The sequence below is a fragment of the Ammospiza nelsoni genome, chromosome 3 (assembly GCF_027579445.1).
Source record: "Ammospiza nelsoni isolate bAmmNel1 chromosome 3, bAmmNel1.pri, whole genome shotgun sequence".
Taxonomy (NCBI): Eukaryota; Metazoa; Chordata; class Aves; order Passeriformes; family Passerellidae; genus Ammospiza; species Ammospiza nelsoni.
In genome coordinates, this window is record NC_080635.1 from 54,347,115 (window position 1) to 54,368,985 (window position 21,871).

General features: G+C 38.8%; 1 protein-coding gene across 3 annotated transcripts in view; it reads right to left on the reverse strand.

The window, feature by feature from the left end:
- ARID1B (AT-rich interaction domain 1B) overlaps nucleotides 1–21,871 on the reverse strand; it is a 325,120-nt gene that overhangs the window by 121,584 nt on the left and 181,665 nt on the right. The window lies entirely within an intron of this gene.

Here is a 21,871-nt window from a genome sequence, read left to right on the forward strand (position 1 = left end):
AACTCATTTCTAATTCATCCGTTCGTTCAGCTTAACCTCTCTTCTCAGCAATTAAAGTACTCTGCGCATCCCTCATCTATCACACAGCCAGCTAAATAATGCATTGCGTCCTCCACTCATCTTTTATCATCCCAAATGACAGGTATTAGCATATCTCCCCAGTCAATTACAGTGCAGCGGAATAATCACAGCATAATTGGGCGAAAGCCACTCTAATCACCAACCCTGCAAACTCGCAGAATAAAAACTGAGTGGCAGTTCAGACAGGCCTTGCTCTTGTCCATGACTCCAGCCAACAGGCTTGGCAGGTCTCCATTTCCTTCTGCCTTTCCAAACTTGTTCTTTGGGGCTAAACTTCCCAGCACATACACAAGCAACCCGTTTGGGGTTTCTTAAAGGAAGACCAGTGCATTGATAAATATTACCCAAAGACTATTTGCTAACAAATGCCAGCCTGGAATACAGCACAGCTGTTTTCTGCCCTTCAGATCATCCAGCGGGGCTCTGCTCTACAGACTAGCTTTGACAGATGGGTTTGTTGCTCGAGGTACAAAGTTTTACATTTCATGTTAGAGCAAGCAGAATTTCTTTTCCTTTAAGTATAAAGGATTTATGAGATCTAACACAGTTAGGTACTGCTTTAGATGGTGCTGCTTACTGCAGACATTAGCCTTCTGGTTTTCAACACTAGTGAGATGCCCACAAAGCATAGTTTTTATTTGTTGTCTGTTTAATACATCTAGATTAAAATCCTACCTATCTATTTGAACATAAAACAAGTGTTTCACTAGCTAAACAAAGAGACAAAAGTAAATTAACATCACATTGCCATCTCCTGTGTTCAATCTGAGCAAATGAGAGTACCAACAGAAATTCCCCATGGCTAATGGGCTCTTGTGCAGCCTCCCCAAAGGTCTCAAACTGATGGTGCAGGACTAATCTCAGGTGAGCTACTTCTTGCTCTGAGACTTCCCCATTCTGGGATCCAGAGCCATGTTCTGATGGAGGAGCTACCTGTGGATGGTGGTGGGACCATCCCAGGCCTGAGAGTGCTCCTGGCATCTGCTTACCCTACAGGGCAGGAGGGCATCAGCTCAGCAGTCTGAGATCTTCTCAACAGCCAGAAGCTGAGGGCATGAATCGTGCCCTGGGAAATCAGGATATGAACTGAATTCAAAAGAAGATTTTCCACAGCGTTACGTCAGCACAGTTGAAATTTTCAAACGTATAACAAACATGGTAAGTCTTCTGAAATCTAACAGCCAAATTATCTTCTTTGAAATTCTAAGTGAGATGTACTAAATTTGTGCTGTTGTCATCAGTGGTAGCAGACTCAGGTTGAGCATATTTTCTAGTTCAGCCCCAAAGAGCGAAGAGAAGAGAGAAGAGAAGAATATGTTACTGAGGAAAAAGAACAGTTAGACATATAACCAGACCATTAGCATAGTGCATTCCTGCTGTTTTGTTAGCTCTGTCCATAACTACAAATTTTACCCAGTATAGAGTTAAACAGCACATAATGACAAAAGCCCAAGATTTTCTGGAAGTAAAGTTTAGGCAAGCTACATACCTTTTTGGTCTAAAGGGAGGGGGTTGCTTTTACTTCCTTGTACTAATTACTTGAGAGCTTACACATTGTTTCAGCCAGAATGCATCATAATTTTAAAATAGCATTTAATGTTTCATCTTCTTCCTAATCTTTTTGCTCCCCAATTTTCTTTAAACCACTTTCAAATTTCTACCCCAGCATAATTTCTTTTTCATTGGCAGATTTAATACCAGACACATTTAATCAGTGGTGATCTTCCCATCCTTGCTTTCCAAACTGAAACTTAACAAGATAGGGAGGATTCTCCTTATTTATTAAATTCATTCTGTGTAACTTCTCATGATACAGTTCTGTGTACCAGCACTGTCTCATAGTGCAGCTATGGGAACAATTTGGTATTAAATCCCTTTCACAAAGCTGGGCAGGGAAGAATAACAGTTTGTGACTGGACAAAGAGAAACACCTTCCTTACCCCCATGTCTTCCAAAGAATCTATACTACTGATTTCCCACACACAAGCTGCTGCAGCCACAGCACAAGTGAGAAGGGCAAAGCAAGGCTTGAGACTGTTTCATAGTGGAAATACCAGCGGAGGATCTGTGCTTCTGTCCCCTGAACAGACCTGAGTGTTTACAAAGATGTGGTAACTATTCTGCTTTCTGAGCTGCTTCTTTCTTATGTGCCACCACAGGGCTAAAGCCTGCTTCTTCTGCTAAGAGCCACACAGCAAAAGACCTACCACCTGTACCCTTCCACCACCTTTCATCTTAACTCGTTTCTCATTTGAACCTTTGCTTAAAAGAAACAATGACATAGAGTAGTTATACAAATAAAATTTTCACTGTTTCAAAATTCCAGTGTTACTCTGCCCTATGGCCTTCCATGCTGCTTACTTCATACAAATAGATGGAGGACACTTTCTAAATTCCAGCTTATTACCTTTTATAATGTTAGGCACTGTGTCACTCTCAACAGATTCACTAAAAACAATGTGACTTGGGGCAAAGCCAATCGACAAGAAAAAAAAAATTGGCTTTAAATCATGCTTTCAACTGATAGAAAGACTTGAAAAAAATTTTAATTTCCCTTCTGCAATTGCTGATTTCACTCCCGTTCGGTACAAAACCCAGCAAAGTGAATGAAGGCCAGTCAGCCAGGTCATAACAGGTTACATCGAAGAAACCACTAAGTTAAATGCTGTTACAGGAACCTTTAAAAAGCCCTACGGACTCTGCTTTTCTTTCTGCACTGCATTTACTGCTCATAAGAAGTGTTCAAGAGCTCCTGAGGTTTCTTCATTCCTGCAGTCTGAAGGCATAGAGCATGTCCCTGAGCAAGACCTGCAAACACTGTCCTTTCACATCGCCCTGTGCTAAGAAATGCATCTGCTCTGCTTTTCTTCTTCCTTTTTATCTTTCTTTTTCCCCTGAACAGCAGCATCCAGCTTTATGAAATTAACGACTTCTCTGTGAAGAGACAGGCTAAGACCAAATCCAATTTTGCAGAGGTACACAAGTCTCCTTAATTTCTCAATGGATACATCTGGTAAAGCCAAAAGCTGAAGGATTTGGCAGCCTGTAATACAAAGCCTGCCCAGGAACTGGTGACGTATTTTGAAGTGCAAACAGTCTTGTTAACAATTTGTTTCACCTCCAGGGGCAAAAGTTTCTACAGCCCTATTTCAAAATACCTTGCTGGGGCAGGTTAGAATAGTAGAATGTTTTGGGTTGGAAGGGACCTTAGAGTTCCAGCCCCCATGCCATGGACAGGGACGCCTTCCACTAGACCAGGCTACTCAAAACCCCATCCAACCTGGCTTTGAACATTCCAGAGATGCAGCATTCACAGCTTCTCTGGGCAACCTGTTCCACTGCCTCAACACCATCACAGTGAAAAATTTTTTCCTAGCATCAAATCCAAATTAAGTCTTTTTCAGTTTGAAGCCATTTGCCCTTGTCCTGTAACTACAGTTCCTGATAAACCTTTAGAGTTGAACGATGAAGGCTAGAGCTCTTCCATCTGTCTACCTCTCTGCTTTGCTGCTATTACAGAAAAATCATAAGAGAATGTAAACTTGTACCCAGATACTGAAACTCAAACCCAGTCCCATGGTTTAAACTACAACTGTCTGGACTACTGCAAAATACCTACATGATTATGAGGTTTGTAACTTCTGGTAAGCAGCTAGGAGTAGTTAACACCTTCTGCAGCATCATCTGTCAAAGAACCTCCTGATAGATAACTAATCTAAAGAATGCAGGGTTTTTCTTAAAATCACACAACTCAAATTCCACAACTTTCTGCTTTATAGGATTTATAATGGGACAGCTCTCAGCTGTTACAAGGAAACAAATAAAAAGCACACTCATCACACCAAAACACCAAAACCTTGGCCTAAGTGTTGCATTTTGCCTGCTTGATGGTACACCAGACATATACTGGAGTTTGTATTTTTGAGAAAAGGACAATTCATCTAATTACAACATCCAAAATAATGTGCTAATAAATAATTTCTCAGGAAATATGAAAGTCTTTGAAACAGCTTTTAAGAAAAGGTTCCAGAATTTCAGATGGAAGGACATCCTCCACTAACAACCTGGAACAAAATAAAAGCTTAAAAAAACCTTTTTAAATCTACATTACTTGGAACTGAAATTCAGGAACATTATTTCCCTTCATTAATAATCAAGATTCTGCAACCAACAAACAGATCAAGTTCTACCAAGGGTTCCTATAGATGTAGTATTTTAATGCCTCCAAGTGCATGCAAATTTCTACCCAGCAAGGGAGTTTCTGTGTTGATGTTTACAAAGTGCAGATGTGACATGCTGCAGCTGCCTTGCACATTATGAGACACAGTTTTCATAGTCCTGGACAATGCCAGTCTGCAAAACTGTAAGGACAGAGAAACATAAACTATACAACAAGGTAGCCAGCAAAACAGCAGAGGAGGGGGCAGGGGAAGCATGGGTTTAACACCAACCTCAGCTCTACAGTGATGATGGAGAATTGTGTAAATTAGTCTTTGCTCCTCTGAACATTAGTCTGCTCACAGTGGACACTATCATGGTGTCTGAATGCAAAAGAACAGTCAAAAGAAAAAGCATGAAAGATAAATCCAAGAACAAATGCGAAGATGCATTCTCTGGAGTAATTCTCTGGTTAGTAGGGAACCATAAGCTACCACTCTTTAAACTGGCACCTAAGGACTGTTGAAGCCATACAGATTTGCAAAGTTTAGTCACACAGGAACTCTCTCCTGGATGTAAACTCTTTATGTTCTCATAGAGAAACAGCAAAAATAGAGTCCCTTTCTTCAAAATTGCATTGGTTTATGTTTCAAAAATTAGGCAGCAGTATCCCTTTATCACTGAACTTTCATCAACAGTTTGAGTACTATAATTTATTTGAAAGTCAGGTTCAGGTTTGTTTTGTGGATCTTGAAGGATGTTAAAATACTGACATTTTTATTAAAATACTTTTATTCCAATAGATCTCACAGTACTAACACTTATTTATCTTTTTCAAGAATGCTCTAACACTGTAATAATTATGACCTATGTTCAATTGACTTGATGACTAATGAGCCTTCTGTAACCCAAGTAAAAATCCCATAAGCTTTGATAAATTGCACAGATGTAATGTCGTAGCAACACTCAGTCACTACTTTTCCAGAGTGAAACAGGAGTATGAAGATAAAGCCGAGAGGATAATTGCCTTCCCTAGAATGTTGTTTTCCCATTTCCCTCTTTTTTTCCTGGGGAGTGGGAGCATAGTGAGGAAAAGATGCATTATGTCCCAGACACAAAATTCTTAAATCTGAAATTTAGGAACCTCTTTTAATGTAAAAGACTTCCTACACTACCTGGATTCTACTACTAACAAGAATGATGCCTTATTTTTTCCATGGATCTTTCAGCATAACCACACCTATGCCATGGGGATACGAGTGTCTCCAAAGGAACAGCATTTTCCATTCAAGAGAAAATACAGCTGAGTTCTCATTACAGAGTATAATACTCTGCATTTTAGTTACTGCTTGGAGGATTGTAAGAAAAACATACATGGTCTCAAAAATGGGATTAGAGCTCCCTTATCGCAAAAATTAAGTCAAAATATATGGGAAGCAATCAGCTCCATGCATAGCTGTTCTCATTCCCTTGCTCTGTGTGCATGAATGAAAGCAGGCGCATGTGCTTATTACATTTCTTAGTATATGTACAATATCAAGGAAATGATATAATCTATGGTTATCTAGGACTTTCAAATCCACATTATTAAATAACTTACATCATCCTAAAGACAGGTTAGTAAAATGTCATGGTTTTCTTCTATAAATAATGTTAAAGAAATGAGATAAATTAATAAAGTAACTGCACTCAGCAAATGGTTGCAAAAAGTGCTTTCTCTAAGTTAATTATTAAAACTGCTTATGACTCTCTCCCTGAAAAATATTCCAAAACCTGGATAATGTCCAAATAGTATTTTGGAATTAGACATCTGCTCATCACATCATCTATCTTATAATTTCCTCACAGACTGGTTCCAGGTACTAAAAAGCCTTTTTAAGTCTGGAATGACAAGATCCAACTACAGAATGAAAATGCTAACATATATGCACTTTAAAACAACTTCTGTTTTAAAATATTGCTTCCTTTCTGATTTGCAAGCTCATACGTATGTAAGAATAGAAACCATTTGCAATCCCTTTACAAATAATTCCTCTTTCGTATCAATTTACCACAGAAACGTAAATATGAATTATTATAAAGCATTCTGAAATCCAGAAATACTATACTGCAATTTTGAATAATTCAATGTGCAACTAACTTTCAAAATTCACTTTAAAAAACTGTCTTTCCATTGTTACACAATGACTTGAAAAAGGGAACATTTCCCCTTTGCTCAGCTATGGCAGATGCCACCTCTGGGACAGAGGAGCCGAGCACCAGACGTTTGTGCAGCCCTTTTGAAACCGAAGACTGGCACCCACAACACTCCTCCTAAATTTATTATGCTCTTTCTTATAGCTCAGCAGTGACACATAAGCAACAAGCAGAGCTAAGAGCAATCTACAGTGACAATCTCAGGCTTATTTTATTTTCACCACAGAGTTTACTATTACTGCTATCCATGCTGCTAGTGTATGCACAAAATGGACCCAAGGTATAGAAAATCTTTGATTTTATTACTTCCAATTGAGCACGTACAGCTCTACAGATACGCAGTCAGAACTTCATATGTACATAAGCCCTTTGCAAGATATTCTCAACAAGCACACAAAAATTCAGAGTGTATGCATTAAGGAATCTCAAAATTGACAGAAACTGAACCTAGCTTTTCCACTTACAACTCCTAGCACAAACTTTACTGCGCAGTAGGGAGCCATAACTTTGAAATAATAACAGATAACGTTGCATTTGAGCATTATTTCCTGTTATTTGGGGCCTCTTGTCTAATTTTTTTTTTAATACTAAAATGACAAGGGGGCAAAACCAATTGCAGAAACAAGGCAACCTGCTCTTAAACTGATTAGCCTATATGTCAAAATGGCTGTATTCACTTTTACTGAACATCTTTCTAGCAAAGCAAATCCACTCTCTTCCAGACCAAGTGTCATATACAAGTGCACATATGCAAATATGTACACTTCAATCTACCGATGGGTGTTTGATCAATTTACATAGTCGAGTGGCTCACTCAGACTCTCTGTGCTTTGAGGTTACATGTCCCAGAATGTACTGAGCTTGCTGGCATTTCGAAAATTAAATTTAGAAAAACGTATTACTTCACAGATCTTTCCCCCAAGTTACTAAAATATTTAAGTGTAAGATATTCTACATCTAGATAAGGGGATAAATCAAAGATCAAGACAATGAACTTCCAATCAACACCAGCCCTTTTCTGCACCTTTCATCTCTTTATCAAAACACAGAGAGATGAGCCTTGAGGGAAGCAAGCCCTGGAGTGAGACATTCCAGGCTTGCTGAAGTATGCAAGGAGGCCACAGTGCAATGGTTGCATGTATTTGAGTGTAGCAAAAACCATCTTTCACTTTTAAATTAGAACATGCTGAACTCAAATAACTTTGCAGAGCAAAACTGGAAGTTCAAGACTAAAATAAGAAGAGACAATTCTACCAGAAAAAGATCTGGAAATTGATCCAGCCCTTACAGGCTTTACTTTTCCCCCCACACCTTAAAGAATTTGCCTTCTCACTTTTCACCAGTAGCAAAGTGAGAAGGCAAATTCTTCTCCTCTGCTGAAGCACAGCAATCATCTGGGCCTCACTGGAAGTTCATTTCAGATTTTGTACACCATGGCACCTAGCTCTGGGTAGACTTTAGGCTCCATTTTGGGAAGACCTCTGATTGAGGGCTCTTGAGATATTTATGGTTAAGCCAGAGCATCCAGCCCAGGGTGGCACTGCCCCCCCGGGTCTGTGGCAGCCACCCTCAGAGCACAGGGCGTGATGGGCCAGGCCAGCTCCCCCATGAGCGAGGCTCCTGCTGCAGTTTAGCTCAGCACCATTTGCACAGGGGGGATGTAAAGGTAAGGCACCAATGACCTGGCCAGTACCATGAAGGCATTCTCAGTAGGGCTGGTTTCTAAGCATGTACACATTTGGGATTTGAAATGTATATTTCATCAGATTTAGCAGGATGCCAGAACATGATAAAGCAGGGTATGTATGGAATGCAATCTCTAAATTACACTGTCATAGTTTATATATAATTACTTTAACTCACTGTAAAATATTACAAACTAACTCCAAATCTTAGTGAGAGATGCTCTTTGGCAAAATGTATATTCGCAGTAAAGATCAACAAGAAGAAACTGTGGCAATAGATGCAGCAGGAAAAAAAGAATCACGTGCTGCCATATAAAGTGTTGTTCTTAATTACTTTTAATTATTTCAGAAGACAATCCAGTATCAAAAAAGCCTTTATTACATATGTTTGAAATATTTCTATTCTAAACTGAAGATTTCATTCTGTCTAGTCTGAAGGAAATAAGTGGCAGGGAGCACAAACACCCAACAAAACTTCTTTGGCTTCACTTACTGGGAGATTTAGTGATCAGGGATTAAAAATACGTAACCAGTTCCCTACAATTTAAGGCAAAATAAACAGGATTTAATTCTCAAATGTAGAAAGGACATAGTTCTCTTTTGACCTTTTAACACTGGTTTTCCTTGTTTTACTAAGATCTTGTATTTCAAATCTGATGGCGATATGATCATAGCACATTACCCATGCACAGCTTCTCTCCAGTAATCACAAAACACCATGAGCACAGCCCAGACAAACAAGGGCACACATTCCTTCCTAGGAAGGATGCATTCCAGTATCTAATATCTTCAAGTCCTAGCTCAATTCCTCTGAAATCTGAGAGGGATCTGTCCCACACTGTTCTCCTTCTGGGCCATGGAGTACCAACTTGATTCTCTGCAAGTCCTATCCAAGATTATTTTCTCACTTGTTGTGAAAAAAGGTGTCTGAAACAAATCTTGACAGCCCACTAGTTCAAATAACGCTGACTCCCTGGTAAAGCCAATGGAAGAGTGGTGGACTATTCACAAAGCAAATAGTTCTGCACATCCTTACCAGCAGCTGGGCCTGTGCCACAATATGTGTGTGTGTGTGTGTGTACACACATATGCCTGATGATAATGGGATCCACATGATTCTCTGTTCATGTATTTTGACTTCAAACTTGTGACTTCCATTTTGGCACAAAAATGAAGCGCACAAAACGATGGCCCAGGAGGAGCTGGAGTACCTGGGGCTGGTAAGGTTTGCTGCAGGGAGCAGTGCTGCAGTCACACCCAGCTTCTCCCAGCTGTGCAAGGCCCCAGCAGCACCTGACTGACAGCAGGGAAGGAGAGCAATTGGAGGCGAGCAGAAAATTCTGAGAAACTTTTTGCAGACATTACAGGAAGATTTAGTGGCCAGGTATGATATGAACCAACTTAAGAAAAAACTACAAGATCAGCAATTATCTCTTTTGAAGCCACGCAAAAATCCTGCCAAAAAAAGAGGAAAAAGCCTACGTAACTAAACATAGATACATTAAAAAAAAAAATTACATGTATATTTAAATACACAGCTTTGTCTATATATATTTTATATTTCCACATGCATGTAATAAAAACCAGTTTTGAGTATTTTAATAAAAGCAAGTGCAAATTCATTTAAATCAATCTCTGAACATAGTGGAGAGCCAGCAGAGTAATTAACTATGTTATTTATTAATTACTATAACCATACCAACTGTCCTTTCTCTTCATCTCTCCAATAAAAAGAACTCATTGCTAATCCACTACAGCTGCAGAAACTTCTATGAAATGTTAGTTAAGGTAATAAAACAGCTCCAGTTTTAGGTATGGAGGATCCATTACTGCCCTTGAATAATTTATGTCAGATTATAATCTTCAGTGAAGAATTTGATGTTATTTTAACAATCCAATACCTCACTGGCACATGCTAGCACACAAAACCATTTTTTAAAAATCACACAGCAATACAATCCGAATAGGAAATCGATCACTGAACAAGCTAAATCTGCATGAAGGAGAAAGACTGGAAATGTGGGACGGAGGTGGGAGGGTAGAATGCCGTGAGCAGTATCAGAAAAATGAACATATAAATAGGAAAGGAGGAAGGATCACAGAAGTGCACCTTAGTTGAAAAGATTTTTCCAATATCTGCTGGCACTTTATTTTTATCTACCACTAGCTCCCTCTATTGCAGTCAATAACCTGAATGGGCATAAAATAGATTTTTCTCATGGTTTGGATCAACACAGGATATAAACCACAACTCAAACACATTTCCACGTGCTAAACTCAGCAATAATTATTGTAATCCAATTGCCTATATATAGCATACTTTGACAATTGAGGTGATAGGCACGAGGAATACAGAGCAAGAAGGAAGGTAGGAACACGTTGGTTCAGATTACTGCTTTCCAAATCTACTTTTGTTTTGCTGGTGTATTGTTAAATCCTTTTTGTGCTTCATAGGAAGCTACACATTTTGAAGACAGTCATAACAACTACTTTATTTTGTTTTTGGTTTCAAATGCCTGTGATTTGCACACCCTGACACCTGCTGATTTCATGCCCTGCCTTTTCCCATCAAAGCCTCTTCTTGGCTCTCCACACGAGGAAATCTCATTTATCAAAATTCTGTTAGCGTAAGGGGAAGGGCTATGCTGAGCTGAGCCGTACCTTCATTAAACATGCAGAACATAAACTGCTGACACTAAGCACAGTCAACTTGCAGCATGGCAGAGGAGGGGGGAAGAAAAAAGGAAAAAAAAAAAGAGTAATGAGACTGAAGGAATGATGTGATGGTGAAACAGGAATAAAAGTCACAATTTTGCAAAGCATTTAAGTCATACTAGAGTCAATGAGATTTAATCACAGACCTGAAGTTAAGCATGTGCTTAACTTTGCCAAACAGAAATAGATCACTAAATTATGAATGGAACAATCTATTTCTGTTCCCAGGAACACGGACACTTTGTTCCCCAGACCAGTCCCTCAGGGAATGAAAAAGGTGAGGGGGGGAAAATGATAACAAAATTGGAGAAAACAATCCCTTCTCCAACTAAAAATACTGGTCTGGATAAAGGAACTGTATATTATATTTAACAAAACAGGATTTAAAAGGTTGGTATCTATCATTTAGGTTCCAGGAGACAGAAAAGAGCAAGTGCCATTATGGTCATTAATTTCAACACGGTACCAAAGGCCAGGGCTCTGAATAAAAGAAAAATTTGTAAATTTGGAAGAAGCAAGCATGAGAACAGAATTGCATTAAAAATCAGAATTAGGGCTGAGGGCGAACAAAGTGGCTTTTTGAATTTTCACTTCATTTAATGTTCTTCGTATTTTTCCTCCCTTTAATTCTCAAAGATAGCTGTGTAATGCTGCCTACAATAGAAACTTGAATTTAATAGGCACGAAGCAGAAGGTGTGTAGCATTTTCCTCTGATCACAAGGAACAAGCACTTAGCTGTAAGAGATCCACAATGAGTCACTGCAGGGTGGAATCAAATGCATCACAGGTACATGCAAGCCTTTTTTATTATTATTCTACCAACTGAAAATGCATTATAACATACAGCCCTAGGGAAAAAAAAATCAGTTTCAAACCACCTAGTCCTATAAAAATATATAATTTACCAATCATATATGCCTGCATTTACACAGTTCAAGGAGAGCTAAGGCAGAGGCAAGGCAGGAGGATGGGGCAGGAGATAGGCGGAGAGGGATGTCAGTATTTCTTCTGTAAGCTTTTTTTGGTATTTATAAGTAAGATAATAATTCCAAGTTCAAATTGTTTCAGTACCAAAATGAATAACTTACCATCAAGTTTCTAACAGCAGCTAACAGTTATTTTAGCATTTCAGATATTATCTGAAAAATAATATCATATTAACAATTTCTGATACTTTCCCACCTCTTAAAACATTTCTTCAAAATTAATCTAGGAGTAAAGTACCATAAAATTAATGGCTGGATTTTGCCACCGTTTTCCATTCTGAATATCATCATATTCCAAAGAGAAAGAATTTGGCTCTGATCAACTAACTCTTAGCATAGTATTAACTTTTTTCCCCTCTTCCATGGTTCTGTGTATATGCAGCTTTAACAGGAGAGCAGAAAGCAGACACACTTATGGAAATGAGGCATGTACCTCGACTATTCCTCAAAAGTGATTTCTGTCGTTTTTTTTTTTTAATAAATGTATACATTTAACATAAATCAATAGCTGCTTTTATGTTGAAAAATTGTTGTTTTTCTTGATGCCACCTATGAAATAGAACAGGACAGTCCAATTGTTCTATCATTTCTTTCAATTTGTAAACAATGTGGTATTATCACCAGCTTTTTTAGCTTTTATTCTGGTCAACAAGGCGCTGCAGCCTGCCATATAAAGCTGCACACCACATGGCACCATTCAACAGTATATCTAGGTCAGCTTGCATTTTTAATGTGCTCCATTAGCTTTCCCTTGCTCACTGTATCAAGTTTGAACTTCTCCTTCTCACTTTTCAAACCTCTCTATAACTAAGCCAGACAACACATCAGATCCTAAGAGTATTGTGATCACCTTCAACATTTGCTCCACCAAAGACTGCAGTTCTAATCCTATTTCCTTAATTCCATGCTGTTTCCAAACCCAGCATCCCCCAATTTCTCCTTCAGGATCCTTTTCCACAGTACTGCTGGTTAAAAAAAAAAAAAAAAAAAAAAAAAAAAGAGAGAAAAAAAAAGAGGTTACCTAAATAAAAAATCCCAATGCTTTACCCAATGTAATTCCTTCCCTCAGTAGTACTTGGGGAATCTTAACAATTTTGACCTTGGCAGCATTCTGCACACACCATGGCTAAACAAACCTACAAGTTAATAAGCATATAAGCCTACATACCTACATTACTGTAAAGCTTTTGCAGAATCATATATGCTATAATGGTATTTAGTTACTTCAATGCAACAAAAACCAGTTCCACATGATTCACTTCATTACTTTCCTTCATAAACAGCAGTTAACTCATTTCTTAAAATACATTTATTAATTTTCAAATTAGCTTGTATTCTAACTGCTCTTCCCACAGATGATTTTAAGGTGCACATCCCTCCATCGGGGCACAGCCCTTGCCCAGGGAATGAAGTGGTAAAACCACCCTAGATACAGATTACATGTACAAGGCAATCAGGCCATCAGCTCTGACACAAGGAATAGCACCGTGAGGAAGTTTCACAGGAGAGTCAGGGAGATTCAAACAGATCTTGATAAGTGGGGGGTGGAACTGGATGATGGAATGAAAACAGACAGCCACGTTAAATTGAATGGTACAAATAACGCTTATTTTGCTTCAGATTAAAACGGTAAGGCAAGTTTTAGTCAAGAGACTGTAAATTCATCTGCTGTCTATTTCATGTAGCAGCAAGAATTTAGAAGTGAAATCATAAAACACACAGAATGATTGTTACACTGGAAATCTGTCACAATAGTTCACATGTGTATAGTATAAAACAGCGTAAAGCATTGCAACAAAATGAAAATCATGCCAAAATGATCTACAATCTTGATCCTCCTATATAAAAAATATGAAAACGCTGTATAATTAGCTGTTCACCAAGAAAATCAAAGGAATGACCTAGAAAAACAAGATTTTCCAATGTCATCCTAATCTAATAAAATTATCTGTCAACATCCCAATTCACTAGAAAACTCCTTCTCACAAGAAGAAATTCTTAAAAAGCAACTCAAATAATTGAATCTTCAAAGTTAAAAAATTATGTCTTCCGTAAAAGAAATATATGTTCAGTAAAAAGCCCCAGATTCTGCATTATTGTCATTGTTTTTTCCTCTTGGAATCTGCCACACATCAACAGCACTTTTCCCAGCAAAGCACAGCTCTGAACGATGATAAACACCTGCCCTTGTCTCAGGGAAAAAAACAGGGGAAATGAAAACCTAAATCACATCTGTCTACCCAATAACTTTCTCATGCTCCTCTCTGCAACTCCCATTCCTCAAACCTAGCATTAATTTTAACAAGCCAATTCTGAAATCAGGGGAAGCAGCCACATACCAGAAATCTGAATCTTTTTCTGTATCTGTATTTCATGCTGCTAAAAAGTATGCTATAAAAAAAAAAAGGCAAACACATTAACAGTAGCTTTATAAAAAAATGAATACTTGTGGGTTTTTTGTCGTCTCAAGTCCCAATCTGAATGGGAGCACGCTTTCTGTAGCAAGGTGGTGTTGGTTGCTGGAGGGCACAGTTCTGGTCCCACCAGTTGTACAATCAGGTAGAATTCACAGAAGAAAAAGAAATCTGGTCTAACTTGCTCACCCCATCAAGGAGAAACAGCAAACTATTTGCAAATATTCTGAACTGCTCTCTTCCCACCCCTAAACAAAGAGACCACCGGCCTCAACATTTATTTAAAATGTGCAGGTATTTACAAGCAAACTTTGTGTTCTGATTGTTAGATGATTTGGTAAATCTGATACTCCCTCCAAGTTCAAACCAGCAGTGTAAATCAAAGGGGCCACCCGGAACTGTAAAGGACCCGCCTGATCCAGCAAGCATCAGCCCCGTTTGCATGTCAACAGGAGGCAGCTGAGGGAGGGAGGATGCTGAGCAGCACACCCAGCCAGACAGCTCAGGCACACCACACTCGGGCTGCCTGAGTGCACCCACCAGTTAAAATTTAATGAGTAACAGAAGGAAGACTGCTAAAATAAATTCTTTTTCTCTGGTAGAAACTTAAGTCGCTGTGGTGTAGTGACTGGTGTTAAAGGGTGGGTTCAAACCTTGGAGGAGATGCATATTCCTACCATGAAAACAGTACCAAATTTTGCATTCTTCTGACATTTTTATGAAGTATGGAAAGGGAAAAACCATACTACAGACTGTCTCTTCATAAAAGCAGCAAGGGGAAAATATGGATTGCTGCTGCTGCTGGTGCCACCACAAAAGCTGGATGGTTCAATGTTGCAGCAGTTCATTTTAATATAGTGGCAATCTAAACGGGCATAGGACCACTCAAAGAGGGATGCTCACCAATCAGAAAAGCAAACTTAGTTGCCAAGCCTTTACTGTGAGGGTCATGAAGCACTGGAACAAATTGCCCAGACTGTGGATACTCCATTCGTGAAAGCGTTCAAGGCTACCTTGGATGGAGCTCTGAGCAACCTCATGAAATTGTGTGGAAAGGTGCTCCTGTCCATGACAGAAGTGTTGAAACTACATGATCTTTAAAGTTCCTAGATGATCTTTAAAGTTCCTTCCAACCCAAACCATTCCATGATTCCTACTTACAGACATCACTTGAGCAAATACCTAACAGTTGCTTTGAATTGCATATAGATCTTCTGAAACCTCCACAGTGGTACTGTCAGAAAGGCAATGGGAGCTTTAAATTCATATCAAAATCAAAAATATGGCCACATCCACACCTTGATAACCTAAACCGTGCAGAACTGGAGAGGAAGGCTGTTCATCACATTTATGTACATCCAAAATAAAGATGATGTCGGAAGGAAGACAGCAGTTTACATTTTCTTAGCACTAATCCCAGCTGGTTGCAGGGCACGGGGCCAACCACAGGCCAACGATGTTCCAGGGTGCTGAGGAAGGCACGTTTACCATCTGTGCTCACTCCAGCTTGCCACAGAGTGCTTGGGAGCTTTGTAAAATAAATGTTACCACATACCCATGTAAACTGCCTAAGCCTAACCCTGAGGCCATCAGTATTTATTCTGCAAGCTCCATGAGATGCTTCATGTTGAAAAGGAACATTAAACATGTATTTATGGCTAGCCTGGATCACTGGCAAACAAAAGGAAATATCCAAGAAAGCCTGAGATGCTGTAGACACACAGGGACATGCCACAGGAGACAGGCCCTCCCAAATGCCTCACCTTGCCTTGTCTTTTCAGAGACTACAGTAGTGTGGGCATGGGGCACAGGGAGGAGAGAACCAACTCTTATTATGTCATTTATCCAGCTGATCTGGACTTTCTGACAAGTGGGTTTCTCAGCTAACATAACTTTTTCCCTCCTATTCTATGTATCATTTTGTCTTTTCTTCTTCATGCAGGATTGTTATGGAATTGTCCAGACCCATGTCCACAGCACAAGGAGGCATCACAATCTCCAGGAAGCCTGCACTTTTTTCCATCCTCCCAGAGAGCTTTAAAATCGTCTCCATATGGGAAGTGGGACAAAGTTCCACAAGTGGGTGTTGTTTGGAATCACCCTCCATACTAAAGGTGGTTAGATACACTCCTCCACTGCCTGCAACTCTCAGGACAAAGCTGGACCACAATTAGGACTGTATGATGGATGGAAAGGAACTTACGGCCATAAATCTCTCGGTGTACCTCTTAATTAGTATAAAACTAATTGGGGAAAAAACCCCACAAACCACAGAGGTATTTATTGAGACTAAACTTACTAGACATTAAGAACTATTGGTTAAGGAGATGAAATTTGTAAAACATGATCATAATTTCTTGGTTTTATGGTTTTTTGGACTGTCACAAATAGCATAGCAGTGATATCCACAGGTTGTTCAGAAAGAAACCTGTTCACGTTGCTGCTACTTCGTTATAAGTACTTTAAAACACTGATACATCTGTAAGGGGTCCCTAAAAATATAAAAACAGCACCTTGTTCCCTGACATAATGCCATTCTCTACTCTTGGAAAACACCCAGCATGGAGGGCACTTCAGTAACCCCAAAACTCAACTTTAACAATGAGTCAAAGAAAAGAGGTTGGAAAATCCTTTTAGTCATCTGAACACCTCAGGTGAAACAAGTCCACAAAGAAATGAAAAACAGAACTGGGGAGACATGCAATCCTAACTCTCCTATAAGTAGCAAAACAGAATTTACTGGAGGTTAATAAGAGTATCTATTTTTTCTAAGCTAAAACAAACCCAAAAACTTATTTACAACTCCCAGGTTCCTAGCTAAGTCAACAGTGCAAAGACAGATGTAAATGAGGACTGATTTCTCTATATTTTCCCATATACTAAGCACACACAGACAATCCAAGTGTCAACACATCAAGACAGAGATAATTCTGACCCTTGAAAACATTCTCTTCTGAAAAGGATTAATTGGCTTTAAAACAATTTAATTTGGCTTTGAAGATGCAACTGTTATTAGCAACCACCAGATGGCAGGAGCAAAGGCTGCTTACAGTCTTCAACAAAAGAAAGCTGTCTTAAATAAGGCAAGCATTAGAAGAGAACAATTTTTTATGTCTATTTTTTCTTCTCTTTCAATTGCTTATTTTCTTTTTCTTTCCAAGAAGTATTATTTTACTGCAATCAAACTAATACATTAAAAAAAAAAAAAAAAAGGAAAACATCTCTTGATTTTATGTCATGTCTCCCAATTTTATCTCATGCCATCTCCATCTCATAGCTCAAGGGTTCTGTTACAGATATTGCAAGAACAACAGTTTCTTTCTAGGTTTGCACAGTCATAACTCACAGTCAGCCACCAAATGTATTCCCTTTGATGTCCTATGTTTCAAACCAGGAAGCTGACACATAGCTACACTGTGTAGCTCAAGTTACCCTCGGGATTTGAACTTCTGCTATCTGGGATATGAAAATAAGTAGACTACAGAAGATGCACCATGATGTGCTGATTGTTGCAATAATGCTGTATCTACAAGGTGGAGGAAAGCAAAACCCCTCCCCTAAAAGTATGAACCTCCCCACTCTGCCCAACACTCGCCCACCAAAAGACACCTTGACAAACTGGAGTAAAAGTATTATGTTTGGGAGGAAAAATATTTTAGCCCTGAGCATATTTGATTCTAAAAACATGTATCCTGTATCAGAGAAAGAACACTTTAAAAATGCAATCCAGCAGCACATACTTTAAAAGACTTAGGAATAGACTCTCTAAACAACTTCCAGAGTTACTAAATTATGGAGACAAGGTCATCACTTTATGTTGTGTCATAAAACAAAAAATACGGCTAGTTCCAGGAACAATGCTGGAAGCTCCACCATCCACAGACACATCCACATCAGAAATACCACCCTTGCTGTATTTCTTTGATAGAGCTGTCTCTCCATTATGCTGATTTCTCGATCAAAGAGAAAGCTTTACTCCTGTATTTGTCTTCCGCAAAGGAAACATAAAATCACTCCTACAGCGAACACATCCATCGGGAATGAGATTCTTTTTCCTCAAACCCAGCAGCACACAGTCCCAGAAAAGAACAGGTGAAGCTCTCTCCTACTTCAAACCAGTGTGAGATGCAGTTGTGTGGTTAATTCTGCCTCTGTACATAAGCAAACATGCCACTTGCAAAATATGAAAGGCTTTCTTCCCTGCCCCACTTTTAAATGACACCTGCAAATCACTAATCCAGTTGCCATTTATTTCCATATGTCAAATTACAATCTTAACTTCTGCAAAGCAACATAATAGTAATGATTAAGCCAATTACATCACAACACAGCTTAAAACGACACACAATGGAAGGATTAAAGCTCGCTACCAAATAAGAGAGTCCTGTTCTTGGTGGAGCTCCCCCACTGTGGGAACAGAAGTGTCTCTTTTCCTGTTGCACAAACTTGTGAGCCTTCTGACATGTAGCTGCTGGACTGCCATTAACAAACTTATTTATATTAATGCAGCACAAAGCTGGGATCACTGCACCTCGGCATTAGCTGCGGAGGGTGGGCTCTGTGGCCAGCGCTGCCAACACGGCTGATGGCACTGCACAGCTCCACACACAGGCTGGGACACGTGCACCAGGTGATCTCACCAGGCTTAACTGAGTGAAGCCTCCCTAACCTATGTTATTTGGGTCAGGTGGATGCTGCCAGCAAAAGCTTTAGGGAAAGGGAGAGCAAACCGAGTGCAGATATTGAAAAAGTCAGGCATGCTGTTCTCAAGATAGGGCCAGACGCCCTTTGCAGCCTGTATGAAGCGTGTGCTACTGCATTTGACACCATAATTCCAACTCATGCCCTACAACAACAAAATGTGAGTTAAATCTTTACATAATAACCAACCTTTTATACTAAGATTTTCAATTCTACCTCAGGGATAAAAAGGTTCTAATGGAAATTGAGCATCTGAATCTCTTAGGAGGATTTAAAAAACTCCCACACTCCTATTTTTATTTGTTCATTGCCTTTATTTGTTCATTGCCTCTTTAAATGAGCATTATTCAAAATGGTTAAACATTTTACCTTTTACTTCTGCCCTGGGCACCTTTTTTTTTTTTCCTCTTTCTTTTTCACATCTTTGTATTCCTCCTATTTTCTCTGCCATCTGCAAACACTGGTCCCATCTGCTAAAATTTAACTTCCTACTCAGCTAAAATAAAAACAAAATAAATTGGTACTGTTAGTATTTTACAAATCATCATTAGGCTTTAGTAAGATTAATGGGACTCAAACAGTTTCGAACTTGGAAATACATTCCTGTGTGTTGACTGCAGACTTGGGCAGATATCACTCCATCTATAGAGTAAGAGTGAGCTCTTACTCTACCTTACTTTCTTGGCAACGATGGTTTTGAAGGAACTCAGTATATATGTAAGTTTATTCTCATCAGAATTTGAACAAACCAGGCCTAACTGTTAAGCCTATCCCACATCACCTATCAGCTGCTCATGATTTGCTACGTGGTCATTCCCCCTACATCTCTCCATGCATAACCACACATATATCACAACCCTTCTAAATATTGAAACAAAAGAACCAGTCAAAAGCTGGGAGGTTTTTTTTCTTTAAAAACAAACATGCATTCAAGTACACACACAAATAAATGTGTAAACTGAACTGCACACATCTTCGAAAGAGCTGTTACAGCACACCAACAGCTTCCTCCTCCTGTAAAATTAGTTGCACAGAAAGCTGAATGGGTTTACTTCCTTCTAGTCAACCAAAATAAAGCTTTGGACAGCAATGCAATCAAACCTCTACTTATTTTACATATTTATAATTATCAAACAACAACTTTTTTTTTAAAACTGATTGAAAATGTGCTTAGATTTTTATGCCCTTTTAAACAGGACTGGTCTCACATATGCACAAAATGAAAACAAGAACTTCATAATAAATGTAATTTTTACTTTAATAAATGCCTTATGTCCTACATTTGTTTGGGGAAGACTGTTTACTTATTAATAAGTTGAGGAGGAGGAAACATTTTTAAGGACTGCTATTAATGGTTTGCAATTTGCACCTGCTTCATGCTTAAGGAGTAAAGACAGGATTTGGTACTTCAAGGTGCCTTTTCCCTAGGTATTTTGAAAGTTTGACACAGTTTCTTTTGTTTTCATTTTATTTTCTAAAATAAGAATTATTTTGTCTAAATCAATATGCATAACTTGTATCAAAAGCATCCTGTAGCTGATTTCTACAAACACTTACGAGGATGATGATCATCATCCAAGACTCAGCCATTCAAGGGGCCAGATCTACATCAGCCAGGTCTTCACTTTGCCCATGATAACTACAGCGAAGCTGAACAATATTCTGATGTCTCATTCAGAACCTTTTCCTGAGAAACAGTCTCATTTGCTGCCAGTATGCATATTTACCATGAGACTGAGATCATGGAGATTTTAAGAATAACAAATGACATTGTACATTCTTTTAGTAGTCTACAAATATCCTTTTTAAAAAGACACTATTCTTGTATGTATCTACAGGCAACACAGCCTGTCAACAGCTTAAAACTAAGTGGCATCTAAGGATAGGTGGAATGGATGCAGTCAAAAGAAGAGTCATCCCCTGCAGCAAACTGTGCTTCTGCTCCTGCATACAGAGGGGCCCTACAATGTTGCAAGCTGAGACATATTCTACACCCAAACCCAAAAAAGATAGCTCCCCTCAACAGTCTACAATAGCCCTGGAGGAAAATTCAGGCTAAAAGCAGGTACCAAGGAAATCACTGCATGGTGCAAATTTTTACCCTCACATCCTTCTCAACTGTTAGGTGGCCAACTGTGTTATCATATCAACTCACTTCCTAATTTATAAAATTAACTATTTTTCATTTAAAAAATTTTGCTTATACACACTCCCTACTGGCACACAAACTCATCTGTTAATGTAACAGAGACACTGGCATTTATTTGTCATTGAGACAGACAGTAAGGAAAGAATGTCAAGGGAGAGAAGGGAAGAAAACGCTTTTGCAGCATCTCTAAATAAACAGCAAAAATAAATTCTGGGATTAACAAGTTTTGGATGATACATTTAGTTTTCTTTTTGATTGATAAAAAGTACATGACATTTCTAGGCATAGTTAGTTCACTATAGAACATAAAGCTACTATTAGAAGAGAGTTTAAAAGATCTTGATGGTTCTGAAGACCAATCTTAGGAAAAAAGATGCTGTGTAGTCTGGACACTGATGGTCAGAGCTAGCAACAAACTGAATTCGGCTCTGCAAAACAGAAGCTTAGCAACAGAAAGCTCTTAAAACTTTTTGTAATAAAAAGGAGTTTCAAAGGATGTCCATCAGGATGACAAGACATAAAAACACCTTGTAAATCTAGCCATGAAAAAAACTCAAAAGCCTCCTCCACAGTGCTTTTTTTTAGCTCTGAGAGTGACTGGCAAAAATAATCATCAGTAATATTTCTTTTTACCCACCTAGTCTGAAGGATTATGGAGATGAGCTCACAAGAGCTGACCCTCCAGGTTTATTAAATATTCAATGAATATTCTGTATGCTTGCTGGGTATTAAATAAAAATCAGAAAATACTGCAGACTACCATATATTATATACTTCAAATAATA